This window comes from Oncorhynchus nerka, linkage group LG27 (assembly GCF_034236695.1).
Source record: "Oncorhynchus nerka isolate Pitt River linkage group LG27, Oner_Uvic_2.0, whole genome shotgun sequence".
Taxonomy (NCBI): Eukaryota; Metazoa; Chordata; class Actinopteri; order Salmoniformes; family Salmonidae; genus Oncorhynchus; species Oncorhynchus nerka.
Window position 1 is genome coordinate 103,982,424 of NC_088422.1, and position 15,379 is coordinate 103,997,802.

At 44.6% G+C, this 15,379-nt stretch overlaps 1 pseudogene; it reads left to right on the top strand.

Moving 5' to 3' along the window:
- Positions 1-1,875: 1,875 nt before the first annotated feature.
- Positions 1,876-15,379, top strand: part of LOC115122493 (sodium/hydrogen exchanger 5-like) — a 106,876-nt pseudogene continuing 93,372 nt past the window's right edge.

Sequence of the window (15,379 nt, forward strand, 5' to 3'; positions counted from 1 at the left end):
TCCTCTCTGAATGTTTTCTCCTTATTAAACCCTCTTCCTCCTCTCTGAATGTTTTCTCCTTATTAAACCCCTCTTCCTCCTCTCTGAATGTTTTCTCCTTATTAAACCCTCTTCCTCCTCTTCCTCCTCTCTGAATGTTTTCTCCTTATTAAACCCCTCTTCTTCCTCTCTGAATGTTTTATCCTTATTAAACCCTCTTCCTCCTCTGAATGTTTTCTCCTTATTAAACCCTCTTCCTCTTCCTCCTTCTCTGAATGTTTTCTCCTTATTAAACCCTCTTCCTCCTCTTCTTCCTCTCTGAATGTTTTCTCCTTATTAAACCCCTCTTCCTCCTCTTCTTCCTCTCTGAATGTTTTCTCCTTATTAAACCCCCTCTTCCCCCTCTTCCTCCTCTCTGAACGTTTTCTCCTTATTAAACCCTCTTCCTCCTCTTCCTCCTCTCTGAATGTTTTCTCCTTATTAAACCCTCTTCCTCCTCTCTGAATGTTTTCTCCTTATTAAACCCTCTTCCTCCTCTCTGAATGTTTTCTCCTTATTAAACCCTCTTCCTCCTCTCTGAATGTTTTCTCCTTATTAAACCCTCTTCCTCCTCTCTGAATGTTTTCTCCTTATTAAACCCCCTCTTCCTCCTCTTCCTCCTCTCTGAATGTTTTCTCCTTATTAAAACCCTGTTTGAAATGTATTTGAACCTTCTGGTAAAGATAACCTGTTCTTGTACGACACAGTGTTCTGCCTGCTGTTACAATGTTTTTAAATAGAGAATTAAAGTGACCTTTCTATTGTTGCGATCTAAGCTGAGGACACGATGGCCGTGTTATGGAACCATGTGTGTGTCTGTGTGGACACAGGAGCGACGGCAAACTGTAACTAAATGCTCAAATGGTTGTAATAATGCCTAATTGAGATCTTATTTTAATAGTGTTTTATCGTGTTTCCCAACTGAATAAAAAAAAAAAACATCTTCAAGCAAACCGTCTACTGTACCAATGTTATTCTTTCACTGCGATTGTGTTGAGTTACATTGCCTTGTGGTTCTAGTAGTCACAAACTCTACCAACTTTTCCAACTTTCACAGAATGATGCTATCGCGGGTCAAGAGTAGTTGTCTTTCACAGAATGCTACGGTCAGGAGTAGTGGTCTTTCACAGAATGCTACGGTCAGGAGTAGTGGTCTTTCACAGAATGCTACGGTCAGGAGTAGTGGTCTTTCACAGAATGCTACGGTCAGGAGTAGTGGTCTTTCACAGAATGGTCAGTAGTGGTCTTTCACAGAATGCTACGGTCAGGAGTAGTGGTCTTTCACAGAATGCTACGGTCAGGAGTAGTGGTCTTTCACAGAATGCTACGGTCAGGAGTAGTGGTCTTTCACGGTCAGAATGCTACGGTCAGGGTAGTGGTCTTTCTCAGAATGCTACGGTCAGGAGTAGTGGTCTTTCACAGAATGCTACGGTCAGAAGTGGTCTTTACGAATGCACGGTCAGGAGTAGTGGTCTTTCACAGAATGCTACGGTCAGGAGTAGTGGTCTTTCAGAATGCTACGGTCAGGAGTAGTCATCTTTCACAGAATGATAGTCAGGAGTAGTCATCTTTCACAGAATGCTACGGTCAGGAGTAGTCATCTTTCATAGAATGATAGTCAGGGGTAGTCATCTTTCACAGAATGCTATGGTCAGGAGTAGTCATCTTTCACAGAATGATAGTCAGGAGTAGTCCTCTTTAAAAACAATACATTGTCAGCTCTTAGATCTGAACACTGCTGTGGCCAGTGCGCATGTAATGGCTCTTTAACGGGGCTCGGTCCTAGCGGTTCTTAGAGTTTGGGTCACGTGCCAAGATCGGCTATGCCAGCCGGTAGAGGCTCGACTGTGTTACCGCTAGCGTACCGCTTAATGAGAGAGTGAAAGAGAGAGAGAGAGAGAGAGAGGTGTTGTTGATATTGTAAACCGGTGACAGGTATCGTCCCTTACGTCGTGTCCTTCTTATCTTACCTCCGGTACTCCCCTTGATGGTGTGTATAAAAAGAGAATAGAAGATGACGCGAGGCTGAGTGAGTTTAACGGGAAGATGCTCCTCGTCAGTGTGCTTGTGCTCCTTCTGCTTTCGGTATTCGGTAAAGATGCGGCTGACCTCCCCGCGACAGACGCGTCGTTTCTTCCGGACCTGGGGCTGCGTAGCGGGGGACAACCCGGTCCGTCGCTACCCGCTTCTCCGACCACCTCTCTAGACCGCTTCCAGGTTCAGCCCCGGGAGGAGTATGCCTCGCCGGGTATTGCCTTGGCCCGGTCCGCCGAGGAACCGTCCGCGACCACGGAGGACGGCGGCGAGTCGCACCGCCACGGCGGGGGGTTTCAGATGGTGCAGTGGGAATGGAGCTATGTTCAGACGCCTTACATTATCGCTATATGGATCCTGGTGGCCAGCGTCGCGAAAATACGTAAGTGGGGGACATTTGACCCTATTATCTGAATGTACTGACATATAACCGAGTTACCAAGCAACCATTTGATCTTTGTGATATCCCGCAGTCTATAAAAGCTATTTTAGCAAACCTATAAATATGGCTATGACACATGCAGGGCTGTTTTAGTCTATTTGACAATCTTAAACTATTTTAAACGTAAAGTTCGTGGTAACAGGAATTTACCAGCGACACTAAAGAGAAGTCCTTCTAGATGTAATGGTCAGCTAGGTGTTTAAAGAGAAGTCCTTCTAGATGTAATGGTCAGCTGGGTATTTAAAGAGAAGTCCTTCTAGATGTAATGGTTAGGTATTTATAGAGAAGCTAGGTATTTAAAGAGAAGTCCTTCTAGATGTAATGGTCAGCTGGGTATTTAAAGAGAAGTCCTTCTAGATGTAATGGTCAGCTGGGTATTTATAGAGAAGTCCTTCTAGATGTAATGGTCAGCTGGGTATTTAGTCCTTCTAGATGTAAGAGAAGTCCTTCTAGATGTAATGGTCAGCTGGGTATTTTATAGAGAAGTCCTAGATGTAATGGTCATAGAGAAGTCCTTCTAGATGTAATGGTCAGCTGGGTATTTAAAGAGAAGTCCTTCTAGATGTAAAGAAGAGAAGTCCTTCTAGGTGTAATGGTCAGCTGGGTATTTAAGAGAAGTCCTTCTAGATGTAATGGTCAGCTGGGTATTTAAAGAGAAGTCCTTCTAGATGTAATGGTCAGCTGGGTATTTAAAGAGAAGTCCTTCTAGATGTAATGGTCAACTGGGTATTTAAAGAGGTCCTTTAGATGTAATGGAGAAGTCCTTCTAGATGTAATGGTCAGCTGGGTATTTAAGAGAAGTCCTTCTAGATGTAATGGTCAGTCCTAGGTATTTAAAAGTCCTTCTAGATGTAATGGTCAGCTGGGTATTTAAAGAGAAGTCCTTCTAGATGTAATGGTCAGCTGGGTATTATAGAGAAGTCCTTCTAGATGTAAAGTCCTTCTAGATGTAATGGTCAGCTGGGTATTTATAGAGAAGTCCTTCTAGATGTAATGGTCAGCTGGGTATTTAAGAGAAGTCCTTCTAGATGTAATGGTCAGCTGGGTATTTAAAGAGAAGTCCTTCTAGATGTAATGGTCAGCTGGGTATTTAAAGAGAAGTCCTTCTAGATGTAATGGTAGTCCTTCTGGGTATTTATAGAGAAGTCCTTCTAGATGTAATGGTCAGCTGGGTATTTATAGAGAAGTCCTTCTAGATGTAATGGTCAGCAGAAGTCCTTCTAGATGTAATGGTCAGCTGGGTATTTAAAGAGAAGTCCTTCTAGATGTAATGGTCAGCTGGGTATTTAGAGAAGTCCTTCTAGATGTAATGGTCAGCTGGGTATTTAAAGAGAAGTCCTTCTAGATGTAATGGTCAGCTGGGTATTTATAGAGAAGTCCTTCTAGATGTAATGGTCCTGGTCAGCTAGGTATTTAAAGAGAAGTCCTTCTAGATGTAATGGTCAGCTGGGTATTTTAAGAGAAGTCCTTCTAGATGTAATGGTCAGCTGGGTATTTAAGAGAAGTCCTTCTAGATGTAATGGTCAGCTGGGTATTTAAAGAGAAGTCCTTCTAGATGTAATGGTCAGCTCTAGATGGTATGGGTATTTAAAGAGAAGTCCTTCTAGATGTAATGGTCAGCTGGGTATTTAAGAGAAGTCCTTCTAGATGTAATGGTCAGCTGGGTATTTATAGAGAAGTCCTTCTAGATGTAATGGTCAGCTGGGTATTTAAAGAGAAGTCCTTCTAGATGTAATGGTCAGCTGGGTATTTAAAGAGAAGTCCTTCTAGATGTAATGGTTTAAGAGAAGTCCTTCTAGATGTAATGGTCAGCTAGGTATTTAAAGAGAAGTCCTTCTAGATGTAATGGTCAGCTGGGTATTTAAAGAGGGAAGTCCTTCTAGATGTATTCAGCTGGGTATTTAAAGAAGTCCTTCTAGATGTAATGGTCAGCTGGGTATTTAGATAGAAGTCCTTCTAGATGTAATGGTCAGCTGGGTATTTAAGAGAAGTCCTTCTAGATGCTGGGTATTTAATGTGAAGTCCTTCTAGATGTAATGGTCAGCTGGGTATTTAAAGTGAAGTCCTTCTAGATGTAATGGTCAGTATTTGAAGGTAGATTTAATGGTCAGCTGGGTATTTAGAGAAGTCCTTCTAGATGTAATGGTCAGCTGGGTATTTAAGTGAAGTCCTTCTAGATGTAATGGTCAGCTAGGTATTTAAAGAAGTCCTTCTAGATGTAATGGTCAGCTGGGTATTTAAAGAGAAGTCCTTCTAGATGTAATGGTCAGCTGGGTATTTAAAGAGAAGTCCTTCTAGATGTAATGGTCAGAGAGAAGTCCTTCTAGCTGTAATGGTCAGCTGGGTATTTATAGAGAAGTCCTTCTAGATGTAATGGTCAGCTGGGTATTTAAAGAGAAGTCCTTCTAGATGTAATGGTCAGCTGGGTATTTAAAGAGAAGTCATTCTAGATGTAATGGTCAGCTGGGTATTTAAAGAGAAGTCCTTCTAGATGTAATGGTCAGCTAGGTACAGTGGGGCAAAAAAATATTTAGTCAGCCACCAATTGTGCAAGTTCTCCCACTTAAGAAGATGAGAGAGGCCTGTAATTTTCATCATATGTACACTTCAACTATGACAGACGAAATGAGAAGAAAAAATCCAGAAAATCACATTGTAGGATTTTTAATGAATTTATTTGCAAATTATGGTGGAAAATACGTATTTTTTTCCCTCATTTTGTCTGTCATAGTTGAAGTGTACCTATGATGAAAATTACAGGCCTCTCTCATCTTTTTAAGTGGGAGAACTTGCACTAAATACTTGTTTGCCCCACTGCATATGGATGTTACATGTTACTTAATGGGTTGGTTATGTGGGCTTCCTCTAACCCATCACTTTCTACTACACATAATAATAATACGATTAAATTATATCTTTACATTAAAAAAACAGTCTCTCAATTCCAGTCATTACGATACCTGTAATACCCCTTGATCTTCAAGAATAGGATTTATTGTTAAATAGTTTTACCTGAGCGGAACCCGGTAAAACTACGGATCTATTACCCAGTCACATTCTGGTGTTTATCAGTGTGTCGTCATGGACAACTGATTGAGGCTCGTTGATTCGCGTTAAAAAAATAAATGCTTTGAGCACTACTGAAAAGTACGACGAACGGTACACAGCCCTACTCTGTTGTTTATGATTTTGTTGTCATGGAGAACTGATTGGGGCTCGTTGATTCGGGTTCAAAAATAAATGCTGCGCTCATGGATTGGCAGGCTTTTGCGCATTACTGAAAAGTGCTATTTTACACGTGATAAATGAATGTCATGTGCTGCATTTGTTATTGTTTACCTGTTATTGTTTACCTGTTTGTTGGTGACACTTTGATACGTTGGTAATATGCAGCTGTTTAAAGGGGAAATCCACAGATGAGACAATAACAAAACGGGGTGCCCCGCCTCTGTTTTGGTAAAAAAAGCTGAGGAATGGGGCCTGGAGAAATGTAACCACTCTCAGATTAAATAGACAGAGCTGTGGATGACAGGACTGACCATCCATGATATCAACATTATAGTTATAACCATGTCATGACATCAACATTAAGGTTATAACCATGCTATGAGTCTATACAGTGTTTGTTTACATTTGCTTTGTTTACAAACATTGTAGAAAAACAGTTTATATTCTGGGTTGGAGTTTAACAGTTGAACTAAGCTCACTAAGCATTTATAAGTTATATTCTTCAAGAATCAATGGTTTTATATACACACACACAGTACCTGTCAAATGTTTGGACCTTCTCATTCCAGGGTTTTTCTTTCTTTTTTACTATTTTCTACATTGTAGAATAGTAGTGATGACATCACAATGATGAAATAACACATATGGGGTCAGGTTGTAACCCAAAAAGTGTTAAACAAATCTTAAATATATTTGAGATTCTTCAAAGTTGCCATCCCTTTCCTTTGATGACAGCTTTGCACACTCTTGGCATTCTGTCAACCAGCTTCACCTGGAATGTTCTGGTTGAGACCATAGTGGTCTCTGACATCACAGTGGTCTCTGACATCACAGTGGTGTCTGACATCATAGTGGTCTCTGACATTATAGTAGTCTCTGACATCATAATGGTCTCTGACATCATAGTGGTCTCTGACATCATAGTGGTCTCTGACATTATAGTGGTCTCTGACATCATAGTGGTCTCTGACATCATAGTGGTCTCTGACATCATAGTGGTCTCTGACATCACAGTGGTCTCTGACATTATAGTGGTCTCTGACATTATAGTGGTCTCTGACATCATAGTGGTCTCTGACATCATAGTGGTCTCTGACATCATAGTGGTCTCTGACATTATAGTGGTCTCTGACATCACAGTGGTCTCGGACATCATAGTGGTCTCTGACATCATAGTGGTCAATACTACTTCCATCTCTACTGTACCAATACTACTACCATCCCTACTGTACCAATACTACTACCATCCCTACTGTACCAATACTACTACCATCTCTACTGTACCAATACTACTACCATCCCTACTGTACCAATACTACTACCATCTCTACTGTACCAATACTACTACCATCTCTACTGTACCAATACTACTACCATCTCTACTGTACCATCCTCTACTACTACCATCTCTACTGTACCATCATCTTCTACTACTACCATCTCTACTGTACCAATACTACTACCATCTCTACTGTACCAATACTACTACCATCTCTACTGTACCAATACTGTACCAATACTACTACCATCTCTACTGTGTACCAATACTACTACCATCTCACTGTACCAGTACTACTACCATCTCTACTGTACCAGTACTACTACCATCTCTACTGTACCAAGTACTACTACCATCTCTACTGTACCAATACTACTACCATCTCTACTGTACCAAGTACTACTACCATCTCTACTGTACTCTACCATCTCTACCAGTACTACTACCATCTCTACTGTACCAGTACTACTACCACCAATACTACTACCATCTCTACTGTACCAATACTACTACCATCTCTACTGTACCAATACTACTACCATCTCTACTGTACCAATACTACTACCATCTCTACTGTACCAGTACTACTACCATCTCTACTGTACCAGTACTACTACCATCTCTACTGTACCAATACTACTACCATCTCTACTGTACCATTACTACCATCTCTACTGTACCATCTACCATCTCTACTGTACCAATACTACTACCATCTCTACTGTACCAGTACTACTACCATCTCTACTGTACCAATACTACTACCATCTCTACCATCTCTACTGTACCAGTACTACTATCTCTACTGTACCAGTACTACCACCATCTCTACTGTACCAGTACTACTACCATCTCTACTGTACCAGTACTACTACCATCTCTACTGTACCAATACTACTGTACCATCTCTACTGTACCAATACTACTACCATCTCTACTGTACCAGTACTACTACCATCTCTACTGTACCAATACTACTACCATCTCTACTGTACCAGTACTAATACTGTACTACCATCTCTACTGTACCAATACTACTACCATCTCTACTGTACCAATACTACTACCATCTCTACTGTACCAGTACTACTACCATCTCTACTGTACCAGTACTACTACCATCTCTACTGTACCAATACTACTACCATCTCTACTGTACCAATACTACTACCATCTCTACTGTACCAATACTACCATCTACCATCTCTACTGTACCAATACTACTACCATCTCTACTGTACCATACTACTACCATCTCTACTGTACCAATACTACTACCATCTCTACTGTACCAATACTCTACCATCTCTACTGTACCAGTACTACTACCATCTCTACTGTACCAATACTTCTACCATCTCTACTGTACCATACTACTACCATCTCTACTGTACCAATACTACTACCATCTCTACTGTACCAATACTACTACCATCTACTGTACCAGTACTACTACCATCTCTACTGTACCAATACTACTACCATCTCTACTGTACCAATACTACTACCATCTCTACTGTACCAATACTACTACCATCTCTACTGTACCAATACTACTACCATCTCTACTGTACCAGTACTACTACCATCTCTACTGTACCAGTACTACTACCATCTCTACTGTACCAATACTACTACCATCTCTACTGTACCAATACTACTACCATCTCTACTGTACCAATACTACTACCATCTCTACTGTACCAATACTACTACCATCTCTACTGTACCAATACTACTACCATCTCTACTGTACCAATACTACTACCATCTCTACTGTACCAATACTACTACCATCTCTACTGTACCAATACTACTACCATCTCTACCACCAGTACTACTACCATCTCTACTGTACCAGTACTACTACCATCTCTACTGTACCAATACACTACCATCTCTACTGTACCAATACTACTACCATCTCTACTGTACCAATACTACTACCACCTCTACTGTACCAGTACTACTACCATCTCTACTGTACCAATACTACTACCATCTCTACTGTACCAATACTACTACCATCTCTACTGTACCAATACTACTACCATCTCTACTGTACCAATACTACTACCATCTCTACTGTACCAATACTACTACCATCTCTACTGTACCAATACTACTACCATCTCTACTGTACCAATACTACTACCATCTCTTCTGTACCAGTACTACTAGCGTCTCCGAATACAACAGGTGTAGAGCTTACAGTGAAATGTTTACTTACAAGCCCAACAATGCAGTTTTCAGAAAAATGCCTAAACAAAGGTAAGAGATAAGAAAAACAAATAATTGTTTAGCTGCCTGACACAGTGAGACCCAAGCAATGGGACTAGCAGCTCCTTCAATATGTCAACTCTCTCTCTCTCTCTGTCCCTCCATCCTGTCTCTATGTCCCTCTATCCCCTCTCTCTGTCCCTCTATCCTCTCTCTCTCTGTCCCTCTATCCTCTCTCTCTCTGTCCCTCTATCCTCTCTCTCTCTGTCCCTCTATCCTCTCTCTCTCTGTCCCTCTATCCCTCTCTCTCTGTCCCTCTGTCCTCTCTCTCTGTCCCTCTGTCCTCTCTCTCTGTCCCTCTATCCTCTCTCTCTGTCCCTCCATCCTCTCTCTCTGTCCCTCTATCCTCTCTCTCTCTGTCCCTCTATCCTCCCTCTCTGTCCCTCTATCCTCTCTCTCTATCCTCCCTCTCTGTCCTCTATCCTCTCTCTCTATCCTCCCTCTCTGTCCCTCTATCCTCTCCCTCTATCCTCTCTCTCTGTCCCTCTATCCTCTCTCTCTGTCCCTCTATCCTCTCTCTCTGTCCCTCTATCCTCTCTCTCTGTCCCTCTATCCTCTCTCTCTGTCCCTCTATCCTCTCTCTCTGTCCCTCTATCCTCTCTCTCTCTGTCCCTCTATCCTCCCTCTCTGTCCCTCTATCCTCTCTCTCTATCCTCCCTCTCTGTCCCTCTATCCTCTCTCTCTATCCTCTCTCTCTGTCCCTCTATCCTCTCTCTCTGTCCCTCTATCCTCCCTCTCTGTCCCTCTATCCTCCCTCTCTGTCCCTCTATCCTCTCTCTCTATCCTCTCTCTCTGTCCCTCTATCCTCTCTCTCTGTCCCTCTATCTCTCTCTCTCTGTCCCTCTATCCTCTCCTCTCTGTCCCTCTATCCTCTCTCTCTGTCCTCTCTATCCTCTCTCCTCTGTCCTCTCTTATCCTGTCTTCTCTATCTCTCTCTCTGTCCCTCTATCCTCTCTCTGTCCCTATCCTCTCTCTCTGTCCCTCTATCTCTCTCTGTCCTCTATCCTCTCTCTCTGTCCCTCTATCCTCTCTCTCTGTCCCTCTATCCTCTCTCTCTGTCCCTCTCTTCTCTCTCTCTCTGTCCCTCTATCCTCCTCTCTGTCCCTCTATCTCTCTCTCTGTCCCTCTATCCTCTCTCCTCCCTGTCTCTATCCCCTCTATCCTCTCTCTCTGTCCCTCTATCCTCTCTCTCTGTCCTCTATCTCTCTCTCTGTCCCTCTATCTCTCTCTCTCTCCTTCTCCCTCTGTCCCTCTCTCTCTGTTTCCCTCCCTCTATCCTCTCTGTAGTGTTTCTCTCTCTCTCTCTGTCCCTCTATCATCTCTCTCTCTGTCCCTCTATCCTCTCTCTCTCTGTCCCTCTATCCTCTCTCTCTGTCCCTCTATCCCTCTCTCTCTCTGTCCCTCTATCCTCTCTCTCTGTCCCTCTATCCTCTCTCTCTGTCCCTCTATCCTCTCTCTCTGTCCCTCTATCCTCTCTCTCTCTCCCTCTATCCTCTCTCTCTCTCTGTCCCTCTATCCTCTCTCTCTGTCCCTCTATCCTCTCTCTCTGTCCCTCTATCCTCTCTCTCTGTCCCTCTATCCTCTCTCTCTCTGTCCCTCTATCCTCTCTCTCTCTGTCCCTCTATCCTCTCTCTCTCTGTCCCTCTATCCTCTCCTCTCTGTCCCTCTATCCTCTCTCTGTCCCTCTATCCTCTCTCTCTGTCCCTCTATCCTCTCTCTCTGTCCCTCTATCCTCTCTCTCTGTCCCTCTATCTCTCTCTCTGTCCCTCTATCCTCTCTCTCTGTCCCTCTATCCTCTCTCTCTCTGTCCCTCTATCCTCTCTCTCTCTGTCTCTCTATCCTCCCTCTCTGTCCCTCTATCCTCTCTCTCTATCCTCCCTCTCTGTCCCTCTATCCTCCCTCTCTGTCCCTCTATCCTGCATCTCTGTCCCTCTATCCTCTCTCTGTCCCTCTATCCTCTCTCTCTCTGTCTCTCTATCCTCCCTCTCTGTCCCTCTATCCTCTCTCTCTATCCTCCCTCTCTGTCCCTCTATCCTCTCTCTCTATCCTCCCTCTCTGTCCCTCTATCCTCCCTCTCTGTCCCTCTATCCTGCATCTCTGTCCCTCTATCCTCTCTCTCTATCCTCCCTCTCTGTCCCTCTATCCTCCCTCTCTGTCCCTCTATGCTCTCTCTCTATCCTCTCAGTGTTTCTCCCTCTCTCTCCCTGTAGTGTTTCTCCCTCTCTCTCCCTGCAGTGTTTCTCCCTGTAGTGTTTCTCCCTCTCTCTCCCTGCAGTGTTTCTCCCTCTCTCTCCCTGTAGTGTTTCTCCCTGTAGTGTTTCTCCCTGTAGTGTTTCTCCCTGCAGTGTTTCTCCCTGCAGTGTGTCTCCCTGTAGTGTTTCTCCCTGTAGTGTTTCTCCCTGCAGTGTTTCTCCCTGTAGTGTTTCTCCCTGTAGTGTTTCTCCCTGTAGTGTTTCTCCCTCTCTCTCCCTGTAGTGTTTCTCCCTGTAGTGTTTTTCTCCCTGTAGTGTTTCTCCCTGTAGTGTTTCTCCCTGTAGTGTTTCTCCTCTCTCCCCTCCTGTAGTGTTTCTCCCGTAGTGTTTCTCCCTGTAGTGTTTCTCCCTGTAGTGTTTTCTCCCTAGTCTCTCCCTGTAGTGTTTCTCCCTGAAGTGTTTCTCCTCTCTCCCTGTAGTGTTTCTGTGGTGTTTCCCTCTCTCTCCCTGTAGTGTTTCTCCTGTAGTGTTTCTCCTGTAGTGTTTCTCCTGCAGTGTCTCCCTGTAGTGTTTCCCCTGTAGTGTTTTCCCCTGTAGTGTTTCCCCCTGTAGTGTTTCTCCCTGTAGTGTTTCTCCCTGTCTCTCTCCCTGTAGTGTCTCTCCCTGTAGTGTTTCTCCCTGTAGTGTTTTCCCTCCCAGTGTCTCTCCCTGTAGTGTCTCTCCCTGTAGTGTCTCTCCCTGTAGTGTTTCTCCCTGTAGTGTTTCTCCCTGTAGTGTTTCTCCCTCTCTCTCCCTGTAGTGTTTCTCCCTGTAGTGTTTCTCCCTGTAGTGTTTCTCCCTATAGTGTTTCCCCCTCTCTCTCCCTGTAGTGTCTCTCCCTGTAGTGTTTCTCCCTCTCTCTCCCTGTAGTGTTTCTCCCTGTAGTGTTTCTCCCTCTCTCTCCCTGTAGTGTTTCTCCCTCTCTCTCCCTGTAGTGTTTCTCCCTGTAGTGTTTCTCCCTGTAGTGTTTCTCCCTGTAGTGTTTCTCCCTGTAGTGTTTCTCCCTCTCTCTCCCTGTAGTGTTTCTCCCTCTCTCTCCCTGTGTTTCTCCCTGTGTGTTTCTCCCTCTCTCTCCCTAGTGTTTCTCTCTCTCCCTGTAGTGTTTCTCCCTGTAGTGTTTCTCCCTGTAGTGTTTCTCCCTGTAGTGTTTCTCCCTCTCTCTCCCTGTAGTGTTTCTCCCTGTAGTGTTTCTCCCTCTCTCTCCCTGTAGTGTTTCTCCCTGTAGTGTTTCTCCTGTAGTGTTTCTCCCTGTAGTGTCTCTCCCTGTAGTGTTTCTCCCTCTCTCTCCCTGTAGTGTTTCTTTCTCCTGTAGTGTTTCTCCCTGTAGTGTTTCTCTCCCTGTAGTGTTTCTCCCTGTAGTGTTTCTCCCCTCTCTCTCCCTGTTTCTCCCTAGTGTTTTCTCCTGTAGTGTTTCTCCCTCTCTCTCCCTGTAGTGTTTCTCCCTGCAGTGTTTCTCCTGTAGTGTTTCTCCCTGTAGTGTTTCTCCCTGTAGTGTTTCTCCCTGTAGTGTTTCTCCCTCTCTCTCCCTGTAGTGTTTCTCCCTCTCTCTCCCTGTAGTGTTTCTCCCTCTCTCTCCCTGTAGTGTTTCTCCCTGTAGTGTTTCTCCCTCTCTCTCCCTGTAGTGTTTCTCCCTGTAGTGTTTGTTTCTTCCCAGTGTTTCTCCCTCTCCCCTGTAGTGTTTCTTCTCCTGTAGTGTTTCTCCCTGTAGTGTTTCTCCCTGCAGTGTTTCTCCTGTCTCTCCCTGTAGTGTTTCTCCCTGTAGTGTTTCTCCCTCTCTCCCTGTAGTGTTTCTCCCCTCTTCTCCCTGTAGTGTTTCTCCCTGTAGTGTTTCTCCTCTCTCTCCCTGTAGTGTTTCTCCCTGTAGTGTTTCTCCTGCAGTGTTTCTCCCTGTAGTGTTTCTCCCTCTCTCCCTGTAGTGTTTCTCCCTGTTCTCTCCCTGTAGTGTTTCTCCCTGTAGTGTTTCTCCCTCTCTCTCCCTGTAGTGTTTCTCCCTGTAGTGTTTCTCCCTGTAGTGTTTCTCCCTGTAGTGTTTCTCCCTCTCTCTCCCTGTAGTGTTTCTCCCTGTAGTGTTTCTCCCTGTAGTGTTTCTCCCTGTAGTGTTTCTCCCTCTCTCTCCTGTAGTGTTTCTCCCTCTCTCTCCCTGTAGTGTTTCTCCCTCTCTCTCCCTGTAGTGTTTCTCCCTGTAGTGTTTCTCCCTCTCTCTCCCTGTAGTGTTTCTCCCTGTAGTGTTTCTCCCTCTCTCTCCCTGTAGTGTTTCTCCCTCTCTCTCCCTGTAGTGTTTCTCCCTCTCTCTCCCTGTAGTGTTTCTCCCTCTCTCTCCCTGTAGTGTTTCTCCCTCTTCTGTAGTGTTTCTCCTGTAGTGTTTCTCCCTGTAGTGTCTCTCCCTGTAGTGTTTCTCCCTCTAGTGTTTCTCCCTGTAGTGTTTCTCCCTGTAGTGTTTCTCCCTGTAGTGTTTCTCCTCTCTCTCCCTGTAGTGTTTCTCCCTCTCTCTCCTGTGTGTTTCTCCTGTAGTGTTTTCCCCTCTCTCTCCCTGTAGTGTTTCTCCCTGTAGTGTTTCTCCCTAGTGTTTCTCCCTGTAGTGTTTCTCCCCTGTTTCTCCCTGTAGTGTTTCTCCTCTCTCTCCCTGTAGTGTTTCTCCCTGTAGTGTTTCTCCCTGTAGTGTTTCTCTCCTGTAGTGTTTCTCCCTCTCTCTCCCTGTAGTGTTTCTCCCTGTAGTGTTTCTCCTGTAGTGTGTTTCTCCCCTGTAGTGTTTCTCCCTGTAGTGTTCTCTCCCTGTAGTGTTTCCCCTCTCCCTGTAGTGTTTCTCCCTCTCTCTCCCTGTAGTGTTTCTCCCTGTAGTGTTTCTCCTCTCTCCCTCCCTGTAGTGTTTCTCCCTCTCTCCTAGTGTTTCTCCCTGTAGTGTTTCTTTCTCCCTGTAGTGTTTCTCCTGTTTCTCCCTGTAGTGTTTCTCCCTGTAGTGTTTCTCCTCTCTTTCTCCCTGTAGTGTTTCTCCCCTCTCTCTCTCCCTGTAGTGTGTAGTGTTTCTCCCTCTCTCTCCCTGTAGTGTTTCTCCCTTTCTCCCTGTAGTGTTTCTCCTCTCTCCTGTAGTGTTTCTCCCTGTAGTGTTTCTCCCTGTAGTGTTTTCTCCCTGTAGTGTTTCTCCCTGTAGTGTTTCTCCCTCTCTCTCCCTGTAGTGTTTCTCCCTGTTTCTCCCTCTCTCTCCCTGTAGTGTTTCTCCCTGTTTCTCCCTGTAGTGTTTCTCCCTCTCTCTCCCTGTAGTGTTTCCTCTCCTCTCTCCCTGTAGTGTTTCTCCCTCTCTCTCCCTGTAGTGTTTCTCCCTGTAGTGTTTCTCCCTCTTCTCCCTGTAGTGTTTCTCCCTGTAGTGTTTCTCCCTCTCCCTCTCCCCTCTCTCCTAGTGTTTCTCCCTGTAGTGTTTCTCCCTCTCTCTCCCTGTAGTGTTTCTCCCTCTCTCCCTGTAGTGTTTCTCCCTTTCTCCCTGTAGTGTTTCTCCTCTCTCTCCCTGTAGTGTTTCTCCCTGTAGTGTTTCTCCCTCTTTCTCCCTGTAGTGTTTCTCTCTCCCTGTAGTGTTTCTCCCTGTAGTGTTTCTCCCTGTAGTGTTTCTCCCTGTAGTGTTTCTTTCTCCCTGTAGTGTTTCTCCCCTGCAGTGTTTCTCCCTGTGTTTCTCCCTGTAGTGTTTCTCCCTGTAGTGTCTCTCCCTGTAGTGTTTCTCCCTGTAGTGTTTCTCCTCTCTCTCCCTGTAGTGTTTCTCCTGTAGTGTTTCTCCCTCTTTCTCCCTGTAGTGTTTCTCCCTGTAGTGTTTCTCTCTCCCTGTAGTGTTTCTCCCCTTTCTCCCTGTAGTGTTTCTCCCTGTAGTGTTTTTCTCCTCTC